This window comes from Mesoplodon mirus, assembly GCF_964341445.2.
Source record: "Mesoplodon mirus genome assembly, chromosome: 6".
In the NCBI taxonomy this organism is placed as follows: domain Eukaryota; kingdom Metazoa; phylum Chordata; class Mammalia; order Artiodactyla; family Ziphiidae; genus Mesoplodon; species Mesoplodon mirus.
In genome coordinates, this window is record NC_138982.1 from 44826787 (window position 1) to 44847834 (window position 21048).

Sequence of the window (21048 nt, forward strand, 5' to 3'; positions counted from 1 at the left end):
CTCAGCCACAGCCAGCCCCATCCGCTGCCTGCCCCAGAGTAGTAGGGATTCACCCCCTCTCCCGGAAGTGGACAGCCTCTTGCCCTTTCAGTATCAGTTGGTGGTTCTCACCACTCTCCAACCCATGAACCTGTTTATTTCCCTTTTCTTGAAACGGTATGATCAATAACTTTATTCACTCATTTAGTCAATCAACATTTATTGATCGCCTATCATATGCCAGGCACTGGGATAAAGAGGGGGGCAAGTCTCTCACAGCCAAGAGGAAAATAAGTAAACAAGGCAATTACAATATGGGGTAGAAAATGCTAAGCCAGAGATATACAAAGATACTATGGGAGCCCTTCCATCACCTTCTCTTTCCACTTCCCTACCTTTCCCCAAACACTGCCTCAAGCTCCTGGCCTTTACCCACTGCAGAGCCTCTGGGCTTCACTTGTAGCTAAGTAGCACATTAGCCCCTCTTGCCCTGGCATGACACAAAGCCGACCACAAACTGAAAAGGAGCCATGGCGGCCTTTGGAGAGTGGGCCACTCCAATAAGAAAACACACGGAAGCAGAGGTGCTAAAAAGAAAGTTTGTGGACTGGATAAATGAGGGGTAAGTGAATGAAAAGATGAGCAATTGAATGGTGATTTAATGAATGAATCAGAAATGAGCTTCTAACTTTGAAGCAAAACTGAATTTCAGTTTCCAACACTCGTGCAGTTCATTGAACACCATGTTCCCCAGAAAACTCTACAAAGATTTTTATTTTAAGAAATTAAGATCACTTAAAACTTCACTGAGAATGTGACAATGCATTTGAAAAAGTCCTAGGAGTTGCTTAGGAGAGTTCCAGAGACAGGCCTCAGGATCACTTATGCAGGAGAAAGCTGAGTGCCCCCATCCCCACTGATTCATGTTAGGGAAGAAGCTCCAACTTCCTCAGGCCAGAGCCTTCTGAGGCAATGGGCTGTTGGGGAGAGAGCTACAAAAGGTGACAGGCTGCGGGCTTCTCATTTAACCTAACAGGTGTACCATGCTTATCAGTAGCTGGAAAGCTATATGTGGGTCAAATTACTGTGTCAGATCAGCTCTGTAGTGTTCCCTGCCAGGGAAGCCTTTGGGGGTGTAAACCATTGTATTCTAACCTATCTGTTCTGTAAACATAGATGTTGTGCTATAAAGAGGACCAGGATCTGGGAGGAAGGACATTGTTTGTTCAGGGGCCTGTGTGAACAGCTTAAATGCCCTTCAAGGCTGACTGGTTCTTTGAGATGAACTGGCTGAAGCTTTTGACTTTGGGGTTCAGTCGGTGGGTGAGCTTGATATCACGATCTGGCTTCATTTGATAGAAATGACACATATTGGCCATTTCCTTCGCTGCAGGAAATTCTAGCTTCTCGTAAGCTTCCAGGGTGATCTTTTAAGAACAAGTAAAAAAAAAGAAGAAAAAAACCCAGGAAATGTCATTGCCCTCATTTAAAATAGTTTGAGAAGAAAGTATTCACTTTCATGATGATACAGGTCCACAATTCTTTAGCCTAACTCCAAAACCCAAGAAACACGGAAGTTTCTTCATAAGCAATTTGGCAACATACTGACTTTTCTGAACTGATTTGGTGGCAAAACCTGATCTGAACTTATGGGAAGTTATTTATGGTCTTTAATGATCCCATTTAGTGGAAATAGTCATGTCTTTGTCTGCAGAGGTAGTGATGTGTTTGATTATAGGGTCCTGCCCCAGCCCCTGATGTTGATGTTACATAATATACATAGATATAACCTATCTAAAAGCTGAAAGATTCTGAAAGTGGAATTGTTTCTGACCCCAAGCACTTGGGATAAGGTATTGTGGATCTGTAGCCTCTTCATCTGACCAGCTTTCATATACATTTTCTCCTGGGATTCCCTCAGCAGCCCTCTGAGATCTTCTACCCATCCAGCCCTGCATGCAGCATCAAAGCACCGGGCTCTCCATCCTTCCCTCCTGACCCACGTCCCTTCCATCACCACTCCCGGCCTAGATTGGAAATGAGCATCTCGACTTCAGCCATCCCAGCCTCGGCCAGGGCCGGACACAACAAACGCTGCCCATCACACACCCACCTTCTATCACTCTCCACAAAACCCACCCCTTGAGTCCCTTCTGACACTAAATAGATCAATAGATCAATAGTTCTGCTGCCTGAATCAATCAGCTAAGACCATTCCTTTTTTTTTTTTTTTTGGCTGTACCATGTGGCATGCAGGATTTTAGTTCCCCAAAGGGATCGAACCCATGCCCCCTGCAGTGGAAGTGCAGAGCCCTAACCACTGGACAGCCAGGGAATTCCTGCTAAGACCTTTTCTAACTATTGGATCCAGTATAACCTGTCTTTAGCCCCCAGAGATAAACTCTAATCTCGTTATTCCACCTGGCCTTAGAAAAATGTGACAGAGGCAAACTCATATAAAACAATGATCGTCATATGCCATTTATAATAATGAAAAACCAAGACCAAACTGCAGGTCCAAAAACAGAGGAATGGTAAAATAAGTTATGGTACATCTACTCTAAAAATATTATACAGTTACTAAAATTAATATTTTTGAAGAAGTTGAACAAAATAGAAAAGTGCTCATAATATAATGTCAAGTGAAAAAGCTGGTTACAAAATTGTACATATCATGTTGTTTTAATTTTATTACATATATACTGGAAAAAGACTAGAAGAAAATGTGTAAATCTTAACAGTTACTATCTCTGATAGATTAAACAATATGATTTTTATATTCTTTTTTATAATTTTATGTATTTTCTTCAATAAGCATTTGTAATTTTTGAAATCAGAAAAAAAAACTTAAGTTTTAGTGAGTTTGGAAATAGAAGGCTATAAGCAAAGCATGGAAGATGACCTCTAAAATGTCTGTCTCCTTGAGTTACTCTCTCATCCTGTAACTTTGGTAACTAATATCCCTCAGTAAAATAAGGGCTTCTTTTCTGCAGATTTTTGAAGGAAACAGATGTGTTCTGTTGTGTCTCACTTTCTGAGAGAACCGTGTTCCTTTTGGGGCTAGACAGGCAGTTTCAGCCAGATCAGAGTTTCTGGTGGGAGTTTGTTCTGGGGGAGAGGGGAGTAGTCACTGAAATAATTAGGCAAACAGCCTTCTGATCGGACTGGGGAAAAGTCAGACTGCCAAGGCTGGGGCGCCACCTTGTGGCCACATGCATCCTCCGCCAGAGTAGCATAGCCTGTAAGCATTTTCCTACTCCAGACCAGTGGGCAGCGGCTTCAAGTCAAACTAGTTACTAAGAACAGCATTAACCATTCTGTAGAACTTCCAGCCTCTAATCCCCTAAAACTTTAGGTGCCAGAGAAGTTTCTGCTGCATTGTGAAATAGCTTGATGTACCAAAATCAGTCAGAAACCAGGTATGTGACTGAGAGATGCTTGGACAGTCCTGAGCCTTCCCAAACAGTCTACCGGGTCCTCTGAGAATGAACGCATACACACCATATGCCCACACTCTTCACCTTCCTCCCCTTCTTCTTTACAGAGTTCAGACTCCACAGACAAAAATGAATAGAAGACCCGAATTCAAAGGCACTGGGGGAAGGGTCAATCACTGAAAAGTAAATTTGCACCCGGGTATAAGAGACTTTGCAGACCTTCTCATCAAGTCCATCTTTTGAGTGGGTGGTGCCTTCTTAGGAGCTACCCAGATGTGTTTTTATGGCTGGATTAACACCTACAATAGTTTTCCCCCCAAAAGATCTCTCAGCCTCCTCACAGCTCCCGTCCCTGAGGTGAACTGAGAATATAGATACCCCCTCAAGACTCAGGGCCCAAGAGTTGCAGAAGAAAACAAAAACCAACCCTCTATCCCTAACCCTAGGAAACATTCTAGAGCAAGGGTCAACAACCTTTTTCTTGAAGAGCTAGATATAAATATTTTAGGCCTTCCGGCCATATGGTCTCTGTCACAACTACTCAGATCTACCACAGTATCCTGAAACCAGCCAGAGACATACATAAACAAAGGTATGGCTGTGATCCAATAAATCTTAATTTACAAAAGCAGGCTGGAACCCTGTAAGGAAAAAGGGACTCTCTCTACTCTGGAGAGATGTTAGTGCTGGGTAGAGCCTTAGTAGTCATCCAAACCACCCTCCCCTTCCACAGATGGGACAACAGCAGCCGAGAGAGGCAAAGAGCCGTGTTAGTTAATGCCTGCTAGCTTGAGGGAAGGTATGGGTCTTCCTTTCAGCTGCTACGGTGTCTCTGCCTGGCAGACACAAACACATACTTCCTTCTTAGAAACCCTGTTCTCTCTCCTTCCTCTTATCAACACCTGCTTGGAGAAATGGCTGGGAGTGCTCAGGATCATCCATTTCCCTCACTTCTCTATAAAAGGTCTCTTGTAGCCATTCCAGCCTGATCGGTTATTGCAGGCTTACTAAGTGCCAGACCCAGGGCCAGGTCCCTCCCATGTGGGTCTCACTGCACCCTCACAACAAACCTATGGCAGGTGTAATAGCCTTTTATTTATTTATTAAAAATTTTGGCCACACAGCGTGGCTTGTGGGCTCTTAGTTCCCTGACCAGGGATCGAACCTGTGCCCCCTGCAGTGGAAGCGAGGACCCCTAATCACTGGACTGCCAGGGAAGGCCCATAATAACCTTTTTAACATCTGAATAAAGGGAGGCTGGAGAGGTTATGTAAATGCCAAGATTCCCCACATAGATAAGGGCAGAGCCAGGATTTGCTTACTTCCTCAGACTGCCTCTGGTTCATTCCTGTTGTTTCTAGAATTTAGCCAGGCCAGCTCTATCGCTCCCTCCACCCATACACAGTCTTGCCCACCCTCAAGGACCACCTCAAGGCTACTTCTTCCATGAAGCCTTCTCCTACCCTCTCTGACCACCTATAGCGCAGAGAGTGTGGGTAACACAATTAAGCACCCACAGTGTTCTGCTTTGGACTGATCACTGTGACTTCATGTGCATTACCATTTTCACCCCAACTCTGTTGTAAACGCTTTAAAGATAGCACCAGGTACATAATAGGTCCTTGAGGTATACTTACTACGTGCCAAACACTAAGCTAACCCCCTTAAATATATCCTCTCTAATTTTCCAAAAACGTCCCAAGGTAGATGCTTTCGTTCCACTTTATGAATGAGGAAGCAGCAGCTCAGAGAGGCTAAGTGCCATGCCCCACGCAGACCAGCTCTGGCAGACTGGCCTGATCAGTGATGAGCTCCTGGGAGGAGAGGGTTGGTACAGCATATACGGAAACATTGTACCTCAGTCTTCAGAGTCTAAGTTCTTTCCACCCAAAAGGAATTTTACTTTAATAAACTGATTAACCTGAAGCCAAAGCGATAAAGTCCTAAGGGTAGAATTCAGATACACCAACAGCTGAAGACAGATTCGTGGAACAGGAATCCTCTTCAATTTTTTCCAACAGCCTAAGCTCAACCCTGCCCAAATCTGTCGAAAGTCTCCCAGAATTTGTAAGTTAGTGGGCTGTGACCATTTGCGATCACGTTTATATCTCTTAAGAACTCACCTCTGCATCTCGGACTTCTTTCCCCAAACCCTTGGACAAAACATCAGCATATTGCTGTACTGTTAGTGCTTCTGCACTGAGACCCACGGCCTTGCCTACAGACTTCTCTGGCAAATTAAAAAATGCTGCAGATGACCTCTCCAACATCAGCAACAGGGATGCCATCCATTGGTACATCCCCCACGGGCAGTGCTAGTTTTAAAAAGGAAAAAAAAAAAAGGTAAAAATAGCTAATTACTTCACATTCTTGGTAGGTCCCACCACTTAAACAGGAGGTATGGGAACACTGAGTAGCCACAATCTATGCACAGTTATAAGGTTTGCTGGAGAAAAACACCGTACTGCCTGGGTGTTGATTTAAAGAAAAAAAGAGAGTGACCATTTACTAAGCATATCCTGTGTGCGAAGTATGATTGCTATCTCTAACCCAGGCATCTCTGCTCAACTCCAGGCTCATATGTCCAACTTCCTACTCAACAGCCTTACTTGACTGTTTAAGAGACATTTGAAACTCAAGGTGCTCCAAAGTGAGTTCCTGCACAACCTGCTCCCCCTACGGACTTCCCCATCTCAGTTAATGGCAACTCTATCATTCCAGTTTCTCAAGTCAAAAATCTTCAAGTCAACCTTGAGGTGTCTCTCCTACCCCATATTCTTTCTATTTTTTTTTTTGAAGTCCTATTTATAGTATGTCCAGAATCTGACCACTTCTCGCCATCCTCACTGCTATCACCCTGGTCTAAGCCACCATCAACTCTGACTTGGATTATTGCAAATTTGGGCTCCTTGTTTCCACTCTTGCCCTTCCACAGTCTCTTTTCAACACAAAAGTCAGAGTGATTCTGTAAAAACTAAAGTCGGCTCATGTCATGTCTGCCCAGAACCCTCCAATGGCTCTCCGTGTCTCTCAGAGGAAAAACCAATGGCTTACAGGACCAGACCTTCTATTACCTCTGGCCTCACCTCCTACTACCCTCTCCCCAACCCCGAAACTTGCTCTGTTCCAGCCACACTGGCTGTTCTCTCTGCCTGAAAAGCTCTTCCCCTGAATATTCACAAAGCCCATTACTTACCTCCATCAGACATTGCTCAGATGTCACCTTCTCAAAGAAGCCCACCAATCACCTTATTTAAATTTCACACACAACTCCCTTACTGCTAGCACTCCACAAATACCTTACTCTGCCTTATTTTTTTTACTGTGCTTATCACCTTCTAACATATAATATACTTTACTTATCTATTATGTTTATTATCTAACTCCTCCACCAGAATATGAGCTTAATGAGGGCTCAGCTTTGTCCGTTTTGAGCTGTTTATTAGTGATTCCCCAGTAAGTGACTGGCACATAGTAGGCCCTCAAATATTTATTGAATGAATGAATGAGCAAACATATTGGCTTGTTTAATCCTCAAAACAACCTTGAAATATAGGAATATCAGTTACTTGCCTGAGGTTACTCAGCCAGTAAGCAGCAGAAGGGGGTTCAAACCCTCATCCGTCACTCCAAAGCCTGTGTCCTTCCTGCAGTGTGATATAGCCTCTCATAGATTCCCAGACTCCTGAGGCTGGAACCCAATGTGGATGTAATCTAGCCCCAGCACTCTTATTTTTTGAATGGAAGAATCTAAGTCTATTGACTCACCCAGTGCCTCCCAGTTAGAAAACAGCAACCTAGGACAAGAATCAAGGTCTCTGAATTTCAGTCCAGTATAAAAGTGACTTCAGGCTTAGCAACCAGGGACTAAATATCATAGCTTGTCTTTTGTAGCAAAATTAATTTCCTGCCTGAATTTCTTGGTAGGCAAAATGTCTGCTCATTCCTCTGCTTAAATTATAATTGTAACTTATATTTATAAAAAAGCAGTCTGAGTTTTTTGAGGCACTCAGAGTCAAGTCTATTCTGACTTTGAGGTTTGTTTTTACTTGAAGGTTGAGATTCTTGGGCTGAGTTTAAAAGCAGCTAAGGGACAGCGGTAAAGAATGTGGTTCTGGAATTCCCTTGCAGTTCAGTAGTTAGGACTCTGTGCTTCCACTGCAGGGGGGGCACAGATTCCATCCCTGGTCGGGGAACTAAGATCCTGCATGCCTTGCAGCGCAGCCAAGAAAATTAAAATAAAAAATAAAAAGAATATGGTTCTGGAGCCACACTGCCTGAGTTCAAGTTCTGTTTCTGCCTTATTAGTGACCTTGGCAAAGTTAATCTATCTGTGCCTCAGTTTCCCCATCTGTAAAACAGACACCAAACACCCAGTAAGTGCTTAGTAAATGTTAGCTATTCCTCTGGGGGCGGGGGCGCGGGTGGAGGGGATGAGGCTCCGGGATACCTGAGGCTGGGTTTTACAGATGTGAAGACCCCACATGGGACTGGGTACCACCAGAAGTTTAAGGCATCACCTCTTCACCTAGGGCCAATCTAATCCATAGATTACAATGTCCTAGTTCAGGACCTGGGAAACGTCAGGTGAGCTGGCTTCTGAAACCTGGTAAGGGCATAGGAAGAAGGGCAGGTGAAGAGATATGTCACCTTTATACATTTATCTCGTCACTTGTTGAACTGTTACCCAAGTCGTCTGTGATGTGTGGCATGTGCTCCTTGTTCTAGCTCAGGTCTACTTTGCCACTAGTTATGCCCCTGACGAGTCTTAATTATGTGCCAAGGAAGAAAGACTGACTTGCTGAAACTGATTCTCCCATATTCCTTCCACTCCACAGAGCCACCCTTGGACTATGGGCAAAGAAAATGTCCCCAAAGGGCAGGGGAGTGCCAGCCAGGAGACTTGGCAGCATTGGAATTACCAGGAGTCCTTGTCAAAACTACAGTCTTCCAGGCCCCAGCCCAGACTTATGGAATCAGACTCTGCAGGCAGGGCTGGAAACCCATCCCCGGGAGTCAGGGTCCCCCTAGGGATTTCTGACCCTGGGACCCAGGTCAAGAGGAGAATGTTTTCCCTGTTGCCACAGAAGGGCAGAGAGATGAGCTAGTAGGAGAAATCATCTCGTCCAGCTTCCCCATTAGACATGAGGAAACTGAGGCTTGAGGCCACGTGGCTCACTGCTTATATGAGGGGCATCAGCACGATAAGACTGCAAGTGTAATCCTCAGTGTTTCCAGCCCAAGATTCAGCTCTCTGGTAAGTCTAGGACAATGTGGGATCCCTCTCAGCACTTCACACAGAGCTGAGCACATGGTAGGCACTCAGATGGCATGCGTCCACTGAAGAGAGGAATGAGGGGAGGACAGCAGGTGTCTGGTTAGCTTTCACGGCAACCTTCCACTTACCAGGGTGTAGTACTCTCCATCAGAGGCTTTCACTGGCTTCCATGGGCCAAGAAAGTTTTCAAAGTAAGCTGCCACAAGGACACTGGTCATGGGAACGCCAAATGAACCTAAAATGGTTCAACCCTGCTCTTAACTTTTTGAATTGTACCATTTCTGAAAGAGTCTGATCCCATCCATTAAATTTTTAAAATCTGATCTTCATATTTTTCTAGTTTATACATATGTATAATTTTCAAATAGTACTGTTTTGGGGGAAAAAGTAGATCTCATAATGACAAAGAAGTTCCCTGCACCTTCATGCTGATAACTACTCTCCAGAAATAACCATTTTCATCTCTTTCAGCTGCTTCTTTATTTCTAAATAATATGTTTATACTGCTAATCCTTGATTTTTCTCAGTTTAAGATATTGTCTACCAAATTTCTACTATGACAGATGAGTCCTCATCTTCGGCTCGCTCTCTCAGTTTCTCTCTCTCTCTCTCTCTCTCTCTCTCACACACACACACACACACACACACACACAGCCCACCATGACCATCACACACATACACAAACATGATTCCCTTTTTTTCATCCTCAGAATATCACAGTTTGGGACTACATCATTCATCAGTGCTTACACAGCTGAATCTGAGCCATGTGATATTCTATGGTTACATTTACTTTTTCTACAAATGTTCATTTTCCCTGGAGTTAATCACTGTGGGCTTATTTGCTTATTTGCTTACTTCTTTTCCTATGTACCCATTACTAATTCATCCCTAATTCTCTGCCAGAAGTGAACATATTCATTACATTTTTGTTCTTCCCATCTCACTCTCAGAGTAACCTTGATTTGTGGGGTGTTCTTGCTGCCATCCCTCATGTGCCATCTACAAACAAATGGTGAGAATCAGAGGCTCTAATGGCTGGCTCCACTACACGGTCACTGTCAGATCCTCAAGGTCACATTTGGACAGGTGTCACATAACACTGACTTTACAATCACGTAACAATCCACCTCTAACAAGTACCTGAAGTACATATATTTCATAAATGCCAGAGAGATGTTCTGGGATGAGGCTTACATTTTTGCCCAGGCCGAAGGCCTACTGCCTTCCAAGGAGGGCAGAGTAGCCAGGGAGGAGAAAAAGAGAGGCCTCAAAGGTGGTTCCCACCTGACACACTTCTTTCTCTTTGCTGAAATGGTCCCAGAAGTTGGTCACCATGAAGGCTCCTTTCAAGGAGGCCTCCACTGATGTTTGTCATTCAGGTCGCCTTTTACCACCTCGGCCCCAAAGTCCCGGAGCACCTGCGCATTTGGTTGAGTCACATCCCTGGCCAGTGCTCTCACCTCATACTTTTTGCTCTCCAAAATGGCCCTGGCCACAGAGCCACCCTGCAGGATTGGGGAAGAAGAAATACAGGAAGGGTCAGGAAGAATGTTCACTAAAAGAAGTTGGTCAGGGAGTCCCGTTACTCAGAGTAAAGCTGCTGTTGTAACTACTTTGGGAGGCATCCGCATGGCCTCGCAAGAGTGGTTTTCAAGCTAGGTTTCTCACAGCCTCCTCAGTGGTAGCTTAGCAGAAGCCATGGAGGCGGGGGTGGGGGGGTGCAGAGAATGGGGGAGGCTGGAGGCAACAGGGATGTCAAGTGAGCAGGGCACCAGACTCCCCACCCCAGACTAAGCAATTCTACTTTTATATGGTTGTAGACTTCATTTTTAGGTCCTTCATACAATTTTACTTTCAAGACAGGTTCCTATTCTATATATTTTTTAAAAGGTTGAAAACTTGCAGAAGTTTCTTTTTATGGAGTTCAAGGCCATTCATGATATGATCATTACTTGCCCAATTTATCCACTGTACAAGTATTTACTGAATGCCCTGTGATGTATGCCAGGTACTGTGCAGGGTTACTGACATTTGGGATCCTCCATCAAATTGTTTGGATACCCGTCCTGAAATTTTTTTGTGTGTGTGCCTCGAAATCCACCTTCACCATCTCTGTCCTACCTAGTGCCCTGAGAGGCCGACCTGTATGAACTCTATCAGTGGACCCTCTTGCCCTCAGTTTGGGTCTGGCCAGAGGAAGGCATCAGAAGGGGACCCAAGGGTTAAAGGAGCAGTGACCCCTCCACGTATCTCTCTCTGTGTCAGAATTCCTTCTTCTTATGAGGACACCAGTCAAATTAGATTATGGCCTACTCTCATGGCCTTGCTTTAACTTAATCAACTCTTTTTTAAAAAAATTAATTTATTTATTTATTTTTGGCTGCATTGGGTCTTCATTGCTGCGCGCAGGTTTTCTCTAGCTGCAGTGAGCTGGAGCTACTCTTTGTTGCAGCCCGCAGGCTTCTCATTGCGGTGGCTTCTCTTGTTGCAGAGCATGGGCTGTAGGCACGTGGGCTTCAGTAGTTGTGGCACACAGACTCCGTAGTTGTGGCTCACAGGCTCAGTAGTTGTGGTGCACGGGCTTAGCTGCTCCACGGCATGTGGGATCTTCCCAGACCAGGACTCAAACCCTTGTGCCCTGCATTGGCAGGCGGATTCTTAACCACTGCACCACCAGGGAAGTCCCTAATTGACTCTTTAAAGGCCCTGTCTGTAAATACTGTCAATTCAGAGGTACTGGGGCTTAGGGCTTCAACATATGAATTTGGGAGGGGACACAATTCAACCCACAACATTGACTGTTGTAATTATTTCCTCATAACTGTACTATAACCTAAATAACATTCTCCTTGAAGAGAGAAACTCTTCATCCCTGTTTACCAACCATGTTCTGAGACTAGTGCCTGGCACATTGCAAGTTTCCAATATCTATTTATTGAATGAATGAATGAAGTAGAAAAAATGAAATCTCTGTGCTGTCCATTCTCAGCTTTGGGGGTGGATAGTCCTGCCTGGACCCGCCAGGAGATGGAGATGGAGAACCAAATGATATGGACCAGTATGAAAAAATAAGAGGAGTTATACCAAAACCAGGACTGGCTCTCCTAACCACTCCCACGTTAATATTTCATTAAGACCGAAACCAGGAGAGGAATTCATCCATCTTGGCCCTGTTCCTTTAAACTAGCAGGACACACCAATAAACCTATCAGCTTGAGAAAGCAACCCCCAAAGCATCCATTTTTGTTGTACTTAACTGTCCTAGACCCTCCTTGCTTTTTCTGGATTGTGTCCTCTTGGACCCAGTTCCCCTACAGGTAAGAATGGCAGGCACTGGAGATACTGTTCAAGAGTTTGACGTGCAAACACACATACAGGTAAGGGTTAACACATCCCCTGTCAAATTTAATTAGGCATCTAGTATTTTTTGTTTTAAATTTTATTTTATTTATTTTTTATACAGCAGGTTCTTATTAGTTATCCATTTTATACATATTAGTGTAATACCATATTTAGAAAGTAGTAGCACTTTCTTTTATATCTCATCTTCTTTTTTTAAAATTTTATTTTATTTACTTTTTTATACAGCAGGTTCTTATTAGTCATCAATTTTATACACATCAGTGTATACATGTCAATCCCAATCACCTAATTCATCACACCACCACCACCCCTGCCCCCGCCGCTTTCCACCCTTGGTGTCCATACATTTGTTCTCTACATCTGTGTCTCAATTTCTGCCCTGCAAACCGGTTCATCTATACCATTTTTCTAGGTTCCACATATATGCGTTAATATACGACATTTGTTTTCCTCTTTCTGACTTACTTCACTCTATATGACAGTCTCTAGATCCATCCACATCTCAACAAATGACCCAACTTTGTTCCTTTTAATGGCTGAGTAATATTCCATTGTATATATGTACCACTTCTTCTTTATCCATTCGTCTGTCGATGGGCATTTATGTTGCTTCCATGACCTGGCTATTGTAAATAGAGCTGCAATGAACATTTTGGTACATGACACTTTTTGAATTATGGTTTTCTCAGTGTATATGCCCAGAAGTGGGATTGCTTGGTCATATGATAGCTCTATTTTTAGTTTTTTAAGGAACCTCCATACTGTTCTCCATAGTGGCTGTATCAATCTACTTTCCCACCAACAGTGCAAGAGTGTTCCCTTTTCTCCACAGCCTCTCCAGCATTTGTTGTTTGTATATTTTCTGATGATGCCCGTTCTAACTGGTGTGAGGTGATACCTCACTGTAGTTTTTTTGTTGTTGGTGGTGGTGGTGGTTTTTTACAGTACACGGGCCTCTCACTGTTGTGGCCTCTCCCGTTGCAGAGCACAGGCTCCGGACGCACAGGCCCAGCAGCCATGGCTCACGGGCCCAGCCGCCATGGCACACGGGCCCAGCCGCTCCGCGGCATGTGGGATCTTCCCGGACCGGGGCACGAACCCGTGTTCCCTGCATCAGCAGGCGGACTCTCAACCACTGCGCCACCAGGGAAGAACCTCATTGTAGTTTTGATTTGCATTTCTCTAATAATTAGTGACGTTGAGGAGCTTTTCATGTGCTTCTTCGCATCTGTATGTCTTCTTTGGAGAAATGTCTATTTAGGTCTTCTGCCCATTTTTGGATTGGGTTGTTTGTTTTTTTAATATTGAGCTGCATGAGCAGTTTATATATTTTGGAGATTAATCCTTTGCCCACTGATTCGTTTGCAAATATTTTCTCCCATTCTGAGGGTTGTCTTTTCGTCTTGTTTGTAGTTTCCTTTGCTTTACAAAAGCTCTCAAGTTTCATTAGGTCCCATTTGTTTATTTTTGTTTTTATTTCCATTACTGTAGGAGGTGGATCAAAAAAGATCTTGCTGTGATTTATGTCAAAGTGTGCTCTTCCTATGTTTTCCTCTAAGAGTTTTATAGTGTCCAGTATTACATTTAGGTCTCTAATCCATTATAACTTTATTTTTGTGTATGGTGTTAGGAAGTATTCTGATTTCATTCTTTTCCATGTAGCTGTCCAGTCTTCCCAGCACCACTTATTGAAGAGACTGCCTTTTCTCCATTGTATATCCTTGCCTCCTTTGTCATAGATTAGTTGACCATAGGTGCATGGGTTTATCTCTGGGCTTTCTATCCTGTTCCATTGATCTATATCTCTGTTTTGGTGCCAGTACCATATTGTCTTGATTACTGTAGCTTTGTAGTATAGTCTGAAGTCAGGGAATCTCATTCCTCCATCTCCATTTTTTTCCCTCAAGACTGTTTTGGCTATTCGGGGTCTTTTGTGTCTCCATACAAATTTTAAGGTTTTTTGTTCTAGTTCTGTAAAAAAGGCCACTGGTAATTTGATATGGATTGCATTGAACCTGTAGATTGCTTTGGGTAATATAGTCATTTTCACAATATTGAGTCTTCCAATCCAAGAACATGGTATATCTCTCCATCTGTTTGTATCGTCTTTAATTTCTTTCAACAGTGTCTTATAGTTTTCTGCATATAGGTCTTTTGTCTCCCTAGGTAGGTTTATTCCTAGGTATTTTATTCTTTTTGTTGCAGTGGTAAATGGGAATGTTTCCTTAATTTCTCTTTCAGCTTTTTCATCATTAGTGTATAGGAATGCAAGAGATTTCTGTGCATTAATTTTGTATGCTGCAGCTTTACCAAATTCATTGATTAGCTCTAATAGTTTTCTGCTGGCATCTTTAGGATTCTCTACGTATAGTATCATGTCATCTGCAAACAGTGACAGCTTTACTTCTGCTTTTCCAATTTGTATTCCTTTTATTTCTTTTTCTTCTCTGATTGCCATGGTTAGGACTTCCAAAACTATGTTGAATAATAGTGGTGAGGGTGGAAAACCTTGTCTTATTCCTGCTCTTAGAGGAAATGCTTTCAGTTTTTCACCATTGAGAATGATGTTTGCTGTGGGTTTGTCATATATGGCCTTTAATGTGTTGAGGTAGGTTCCCTCTATGCCCACTTTCTGGAGAGTTTTTATTATAAATGGGTGTCGAATTTTGTCAAAAGCTTTTTCTGCATCTATTGAGATGATCATATGGTTTTTATTCTTCAGTTTGTTACTATGGTGTATCACATTGATTGATTTGCGTATATTGAAGAATCATTGCATCACTGGGATAAATCCCATTTGATCATGGTGTATGATCCTTTTAATATGTTGCTGAATTCTGTTTGCTAGTATTTTGTTGAGGATTTTTGCATCTATATTAATTAGTGATATTAGTCTCTAATTTTCTTTTTTTGTAGTATCTTTGTCTGGTTTTGGTATCAGGGTGATGGTGGCCTCATAGAATGAGTTTGGGAGTGTTCCTTCCTCTGCAATTTTTTGGAAGAGTTTGAGAAGGATAGGTGTTAGATCTTCTCTAAATGTTTGATAGAATTCACCTGTGAAGCCATCTGGTCCTGGACTTTTGATTGTTGGAAGATTTTTAACCACAGTTTCAATTTCATTACTTGTGATTGGTCTGTTCATATTTTCTATTTCTTCCTTGTTCAGTCTTTTAAGGTTATACCTTTCTAGGAATTTGTCCATTTCTTCCAGGTTGTCCATTTTATTGGCATAGAGTTGCTTTTAGTAGTCTCTTAGGATGCTTTGTATTTCTGTGGTGTCTGTTGTAACTTCTTTTACATTTCTAATTTTATTGATTTGAGTCCTCTCCCTATTTTTCTTGATGAATCCGGCTAATGGTTTATCAATTTTGTTAATCTTCTCAAAGAACCAGGTTTTAGTTTTATTGTTCTTTGTTATTGTTTTCTTTGTTTCTATGTCATTTATTTCTGTTCTGAATTTTATGATTTCTTTTCTTCTGCTAACTTTGGGTTTTGTTTCTTCTTCTTTCTCTCATTCCTTTAGATGTAAGGTTAGATTGTTTATTTGAAATTTCTCTTGTTTCTTGAGGTAGGCTTGTATTGCTATAAACTTCCCTCCTAGAACTGCTTTTGCTGCCTCCCATAGTTTTTGGGTCGTCGTGTTTTCATTGTCATTTGTCTCTAGGTATTTTTTGATTTCCTCTTTGATTTCCTCAGTGATCTCTTGGTTATTTAGTAACGTATTGTTTAGCCTCCATGTGTTTGTGTTTTTTTCTCTGTAATTCATTTCTAATCTCATAGCGTGTGGTCAGAAAAGATGCTTGATATGATTTCAATTTTCTTAAATTTACTGAGGCTTGAATTGTGACCCAAGATGTGATCTATCCTGGGGAATGTTCCATGTGCACTTGAGAAGAAAGTGTATTCTGCTGTTTTTGGATGGAATGTCCTATAAATATCAATTAAATCTATCTGGTCTATTGTGTCATTTAAACTTTCTGTTTCCTTATTTATTTTCATTTTGGATGATCTGTCCATTGGTGCAACTGAGGTGTTAAAGTTCCCCACTATTATTGTGTTACTGTTGATTTCCTCTTTTATAGCTGTTAGCAGTTGCCTTATGTATAGAGGTGTTCCTATGTTGGGTGCATATATATTTATAATTGTTATATCTTCTTCTTGGATTGATCCCTTGATCATTATGTAGTGTCCTTCCTTGTCTCTTGTAACATTCTTTATTTTAAAGTCTATTTTATCTGATATGAGTATTGCTACTCCAGCTTTCTTTTGATTTCCACTTGCATGGAATATCTTTTTCCATCCCCTAACTTTCAGTCTGTATGTGTCCCTAGGTCTGAAGTGGGTCTGTTGTAGACAGCATATATATGGGTCTTGTTTTTGTATCCATTCAGCAAGCCTGTGTCTTTTGGTTGGAGCATTTAATCCATTCACATTTAAGGTAATTATCAATATGTATGTTCCTGTTACCATTTTCTTAATTGTTTGGGGTTTGTTTTTGTAGGTCCTTTTCTTCTCTTGTATTTCCCACTTAGAGAAGTTCCTTTAGCATTTGTTGTAGAGCTGCTTTGGTGGTGCTGAATTCTCTTAGCTTTTGCTTGTCTGTAAAGCTTTTGATTTCTCCATGGAATCTGAATGAGATCCTTGCTGGGTAGCGTAACCTTGGTTGTAGGTTCTTCCCTTTCATCACTTTAAATATATCATGCCACTCCCTTCTGGCTTTTAGAGTTTCTGCTGAGAAATTAGCTGTTACCCTTATGGGAGTTGCCTCCTATGTTATTTGTCATTTTTCCCTTGTTGCTTTCAATAATTTTTCTTTGTCTTTAATTTTGTCAGTTTGATTACTGTGTGTCTTGGCGTGTTTCTTCTTGGGTTTATCCTGCCTGGGACTCTCTGCACTTCCTGGACTTGGGTGGCTATTTCCTTTCCCATGTTAGGGAAGTTTTCGACTATAATCTCTTCAAATATTTTCTTGGGTCCTTTCTCTCTCTCTTCTCCTTCTGGGACCCCTGAAATGTGAATGTTGTTGAGTTTAATGTTGTCCCAGAGGTCTCTTAGGCTGTCTTCATTTCTTTTCATTCTTTTTTCTTTATTCTGTTCTGTGGCAGTGAATTCCACCATTCTGTCTTCCAGGTCACTTATCTGTTCTTCTGCCTCAGTTATTCTGCTATTGATTCCTTCTAGTGTATTTTTCATTTCAGTTATTGTATTGTTCATCTCTGTTTGTTTGTTCTTTAATTCTTCTAGGTGTTTGTTAAACATTTCTTGCATCTTCTCGACCTTTGCCTCCATTCTTTTTCTGAGATCCTGGATCATCTTCACTACCATTATTCTGAATTCTTTTTCTGGAACGTTGCCTATCTCCACTTCATTTAGTTGTTTTTCTGGGATCTTATCTTGTTCCTTCATCTGGTACATAGCCCTCTGCCTTTTCATCTTGTCTCTCTGTGAATGTGGTTTTTGTTCCACAGGCTGCAGGATTGTAGTTCTTCTTGCTTCTACTGTCTGCCCTCTGGTGGATAAGGATATCTAAGAGGCTTGAGCAAGTTTCCTGATGGGAGGGACTGGTGGTGGGTAGAGCTGGGTGTTGCTCTGGTGGGCAGAGCTCAGTAAAACTTTAATCTGCTTGTCTTCTGATGGGTGGTGCTGGGTTCCCTCCCTGTTGGTTGTTTGGCCTGAGGCAACCCAACACTGGAGCCTACTGGGGCTCTTTAGTCAGGCTAATGGCGGACTCTGGGAGGGCTCACACCAAGGGGTACTTCCCAGAATCTCTGCTGCCAGTGTCCTTGTCCTTGTGGTGAGACACAGCCACCCCCCACCTCTACAGGAGACCCTCCAACACTAGCAGGTAGGTCTGGTTCAGTCTCCTTTGGGGTCACTTCTCCTTCCCCTGGGTCCTGATTCACACACTACTTTGTGTGTGTCCTCCAAGAGTGGAGTCTCTGTTTCCCCCAGTACTGTCAGAGTCCTGCAATCAAATCCTGCTAGCCTTCAAAGTCTGATTCTCTAGGAATTCCTCCTCCCATTGCCAGACCCCCAGGTTGGGAAGCCTGACATGGGATCAGAACCTTCACTCCAGTGGGTGGACTTCTGTGGTATAAGTGTTCTCCAGTTTGTGAGTCACCCACCCAGCAGTTATGGGATTTGATTTTATTGTGATTGCACCCCTCCTACCATCTCATTGTGGCTTCTCCTTTGTCTTTGGTTGTGGGGTATCTTTTTTGGTGAATTCCAGTTTCTTCCTGTCAATGATTGTTCAGCAGTTAGTTGTGATTCCGGTGTTCTCACAAGAGCGAGTGAGAGCACATCCTTCTACTCCGCCATTTTGGTTCCTCAGTTAGGCATCTTGTATTTTTATCTGCTAAATCTGGCAACCCTTCCTCAAATGCCCAAACACACCCTGAGCTCCAACTAAGGACAAGAACTGGGAAGTAAAGCAATCAGTGCACTTCCTTAGCTAACTATGACTCAACTTTCTTCAACTCTGACACATCTGACCTGATTCCTTTAGCAGCCACCCCCCTGCTCTTATCCAGCCTCCTACTCTGGATGCTTAGCAGCAAGTCAGAATTAAGGAGACTAAAACAGAGCTCCCGACCTGCCTTGACCTGCTTCCCCCATGATCTTTCCCATTTCAGTGAATCACAACTCTATTCTTCTAAAAGGTTCAAAGTGAACCTTTTAACACCAGGTCTTATCATGTCACAACTCTGCTCAAAACCTTTCAATGGCTTCTCATCTCTTTCAGGAAAAACCAACAACTTCACTATCACCCTAATGCTGTATACAATCAACCCTCCTCACATTACCTTTTTTTTTTTCCTTTTAAAGTTAATGTCTTACCTGGTTGTTGGTTTTTGAGATTTTACTTCTCTCTTCTCCCTGCTTTAGCCTCCCTTCAGACAAAATCCCTGTCCTCACAGAGCTTCTATCCTAGTGTGGAGAGACAGATGGTAACAGAAGAAATCAAGCAGGGAGGAGAGTCAGACAGTGGCAGGGTGGAGCAGAATTGCAATTTTTTTTTTTTTTTTTTTGGTACACGGGCCTCTCCCTGTTGTGGCCTCTCCCGTTGTGGAGCACAGGCTCCGGATGGGCAGGCTCAGCGGCCGTGGCTTACGGGCCCAGACGTTCCGTGGCACATGGGATCCTCCCGGACCGGGGCATGAACCCGTGTCCCCTGCATCGGCAGGCGGACTCCCAACCACTGCGCCACCAGGGAAGCCCCAGAGTTGCAATTTTTAAAATAAATTTATTTATTTATTTTTGGCTGCGTTGGGTCTTTGTTGCTGTGTGCAGGCTTTCTCTAGTTGCAGCGAGCAGGGGTTACTCTTTGTTGCGGTGCGTGGGCTTCTCATTGCGGTGGCTTCTCTTGTAGTGGAGCACAAGCTCTAGGCGCGTGGGTTTCAGTACCTGTGGCACGCAGGCTCAGTAGTTATGGCTTGCGGGCTCTAGAGCACAGGCTCAGTAGTTGTGACTCATGGGCTTAGTTGCTCTGCAGCATGTGGAATCTTCCCAAACCAGGGCTCAAACTCGTGTCCTCTGCATTGGCAGGCAGATTCTTAACCACTGCGCCACCAGGGAAGTCCCCGGAGTTGCAATTTTAAATAAGTGTGTCTGGAAAGCACTCATGGAGAGGGCGACATCTGGCTTAGAAGACACGAGGGAGAAAGCAGCGTGGGTAACTGGAGGAAGATTACTCTAGGTTGAGGGAGTAGCCAATGCAAAGGCCTTAAAGTGGGAGTGTGTTTTAGGAACACGCAGAGTGAGTGAGGGAGACTGGTAGAAGACAAGGTCCGAGAAGGGTGTTGCAGGTCATTAGCTGGGCTTTGCATTTCAACTGGAGTGAGATGGGGGGGGAGGATTTTGAGCAGAGGCATGCCATGATCTGACAGTTTCAAACAGATCATTGAGAGGCAGAAATGAGAATAGATTGAAGGAGAGTGACTTGATTGGAACAACATTTTGCAAGGATAGGTCTGGCTGTCGGAGAACAGATTGTGAGGGAGGCAGAGGGGAAGTGGAGATGCCAGTTGAAAGGCCGGGGCAGCTCTCTGGTGAGAGAAGTCCCGCCACACGTTCTCCTAATCCCCACCCACTGCACACTTTCAGAGTCACTGGAGTACTGGTCAGGCATGTGGCTATCTCCTACATACCCACGGGCCTCTCACATTTGCTCCCGGGCTTGTCAGGAAGCGAGTGGAGAAAAGTCTCTAGCATATAACTTATGCTGAAATGAAACTTACACCAACAAATCAGCACATGATCAAGAACACGAGAATGTTTCAGTTGTCCTTGTCCCACTGAGATCATTTCTGACAAATCAAGTCAAATCACCCTGCCCCTTTACCACATCAGAAATTCAAGCAAATTATACTTTTCTCAGTTTCCTCCAAAGGGCTCTTTGTTCAGTCCATGCTTGCAGGCTCTGAAGTTAAAAACAGGAAGACAAGAAAGTAAGCAAAGTCAGCACGCACTTTAAAAGTAAGGAGTTTTTTACCTGTTGCTCCAAACACTGCACTTATTTTCTTACTGGTCATGTTACTGAACAAAGGAAGAGTCAGTGCAGTAGCAGGACTTTTCTCCCAGCAGCGACAGCAGCTGAAATGCAATTTCTTTTCGAGTGTGAGAATTATAAACCACGTCTGATTACCACACCCACCCCTAATTTTGCCTCTCCCTTATAAAACTTTTGTTCTCACCAGCTAGCTTACTCACTCTAACACTGCAATTTTCTACCAGAGGATTCATTTATTCACTTACTCATGTGTTCAGCAAATGTATATTGAGTGCCTCATAGGCATTGAATTAGTAAGTAAATAAGTAAAAGTACAGCAGAGAGAAATGCTGAGGGAGCATAGGTCCTGGAGTAAAGACACAAAACCCAGACTGGGGGTGTTAAGGAAGGCTTTTTAGAGGAGATGATGCTGGAGCTGGCCTGAAGACCCCATGAGTTGTTCAGTCAGGGAGAGGAGGAAGAGAGACCATCCCAGG

The 21048-nt window shown here is 43.1% G+C and overlaps 1 pseudogene across 1 annotated transcript; it reads right to left on the minus strand.

Annotated features, from left to right (window-relative positions):
- Nucleotides 1-1188: 1188 nt before the first annotated feature.
- LOC309805944 (nmrA-like family domain-containing protein 1) lies at nucleotides 1189-20594 on the minus strand (annotated as a pseudogene). The gene is made up of 5 exons: nucleotides 20532-20594; nucleotides 9987-10202; nucleotides 8819-8929; nucleotides 5540-5731; nucleotides 1189-1406 (listed from the first exon to the last, which is right to left on the minus strand). The product of its transcript is annotated as a nmrA-like family domain-containing protein 1 (transcript).
- Nucleotides 20595-21048: the final 454 nt, after the last annotated feature.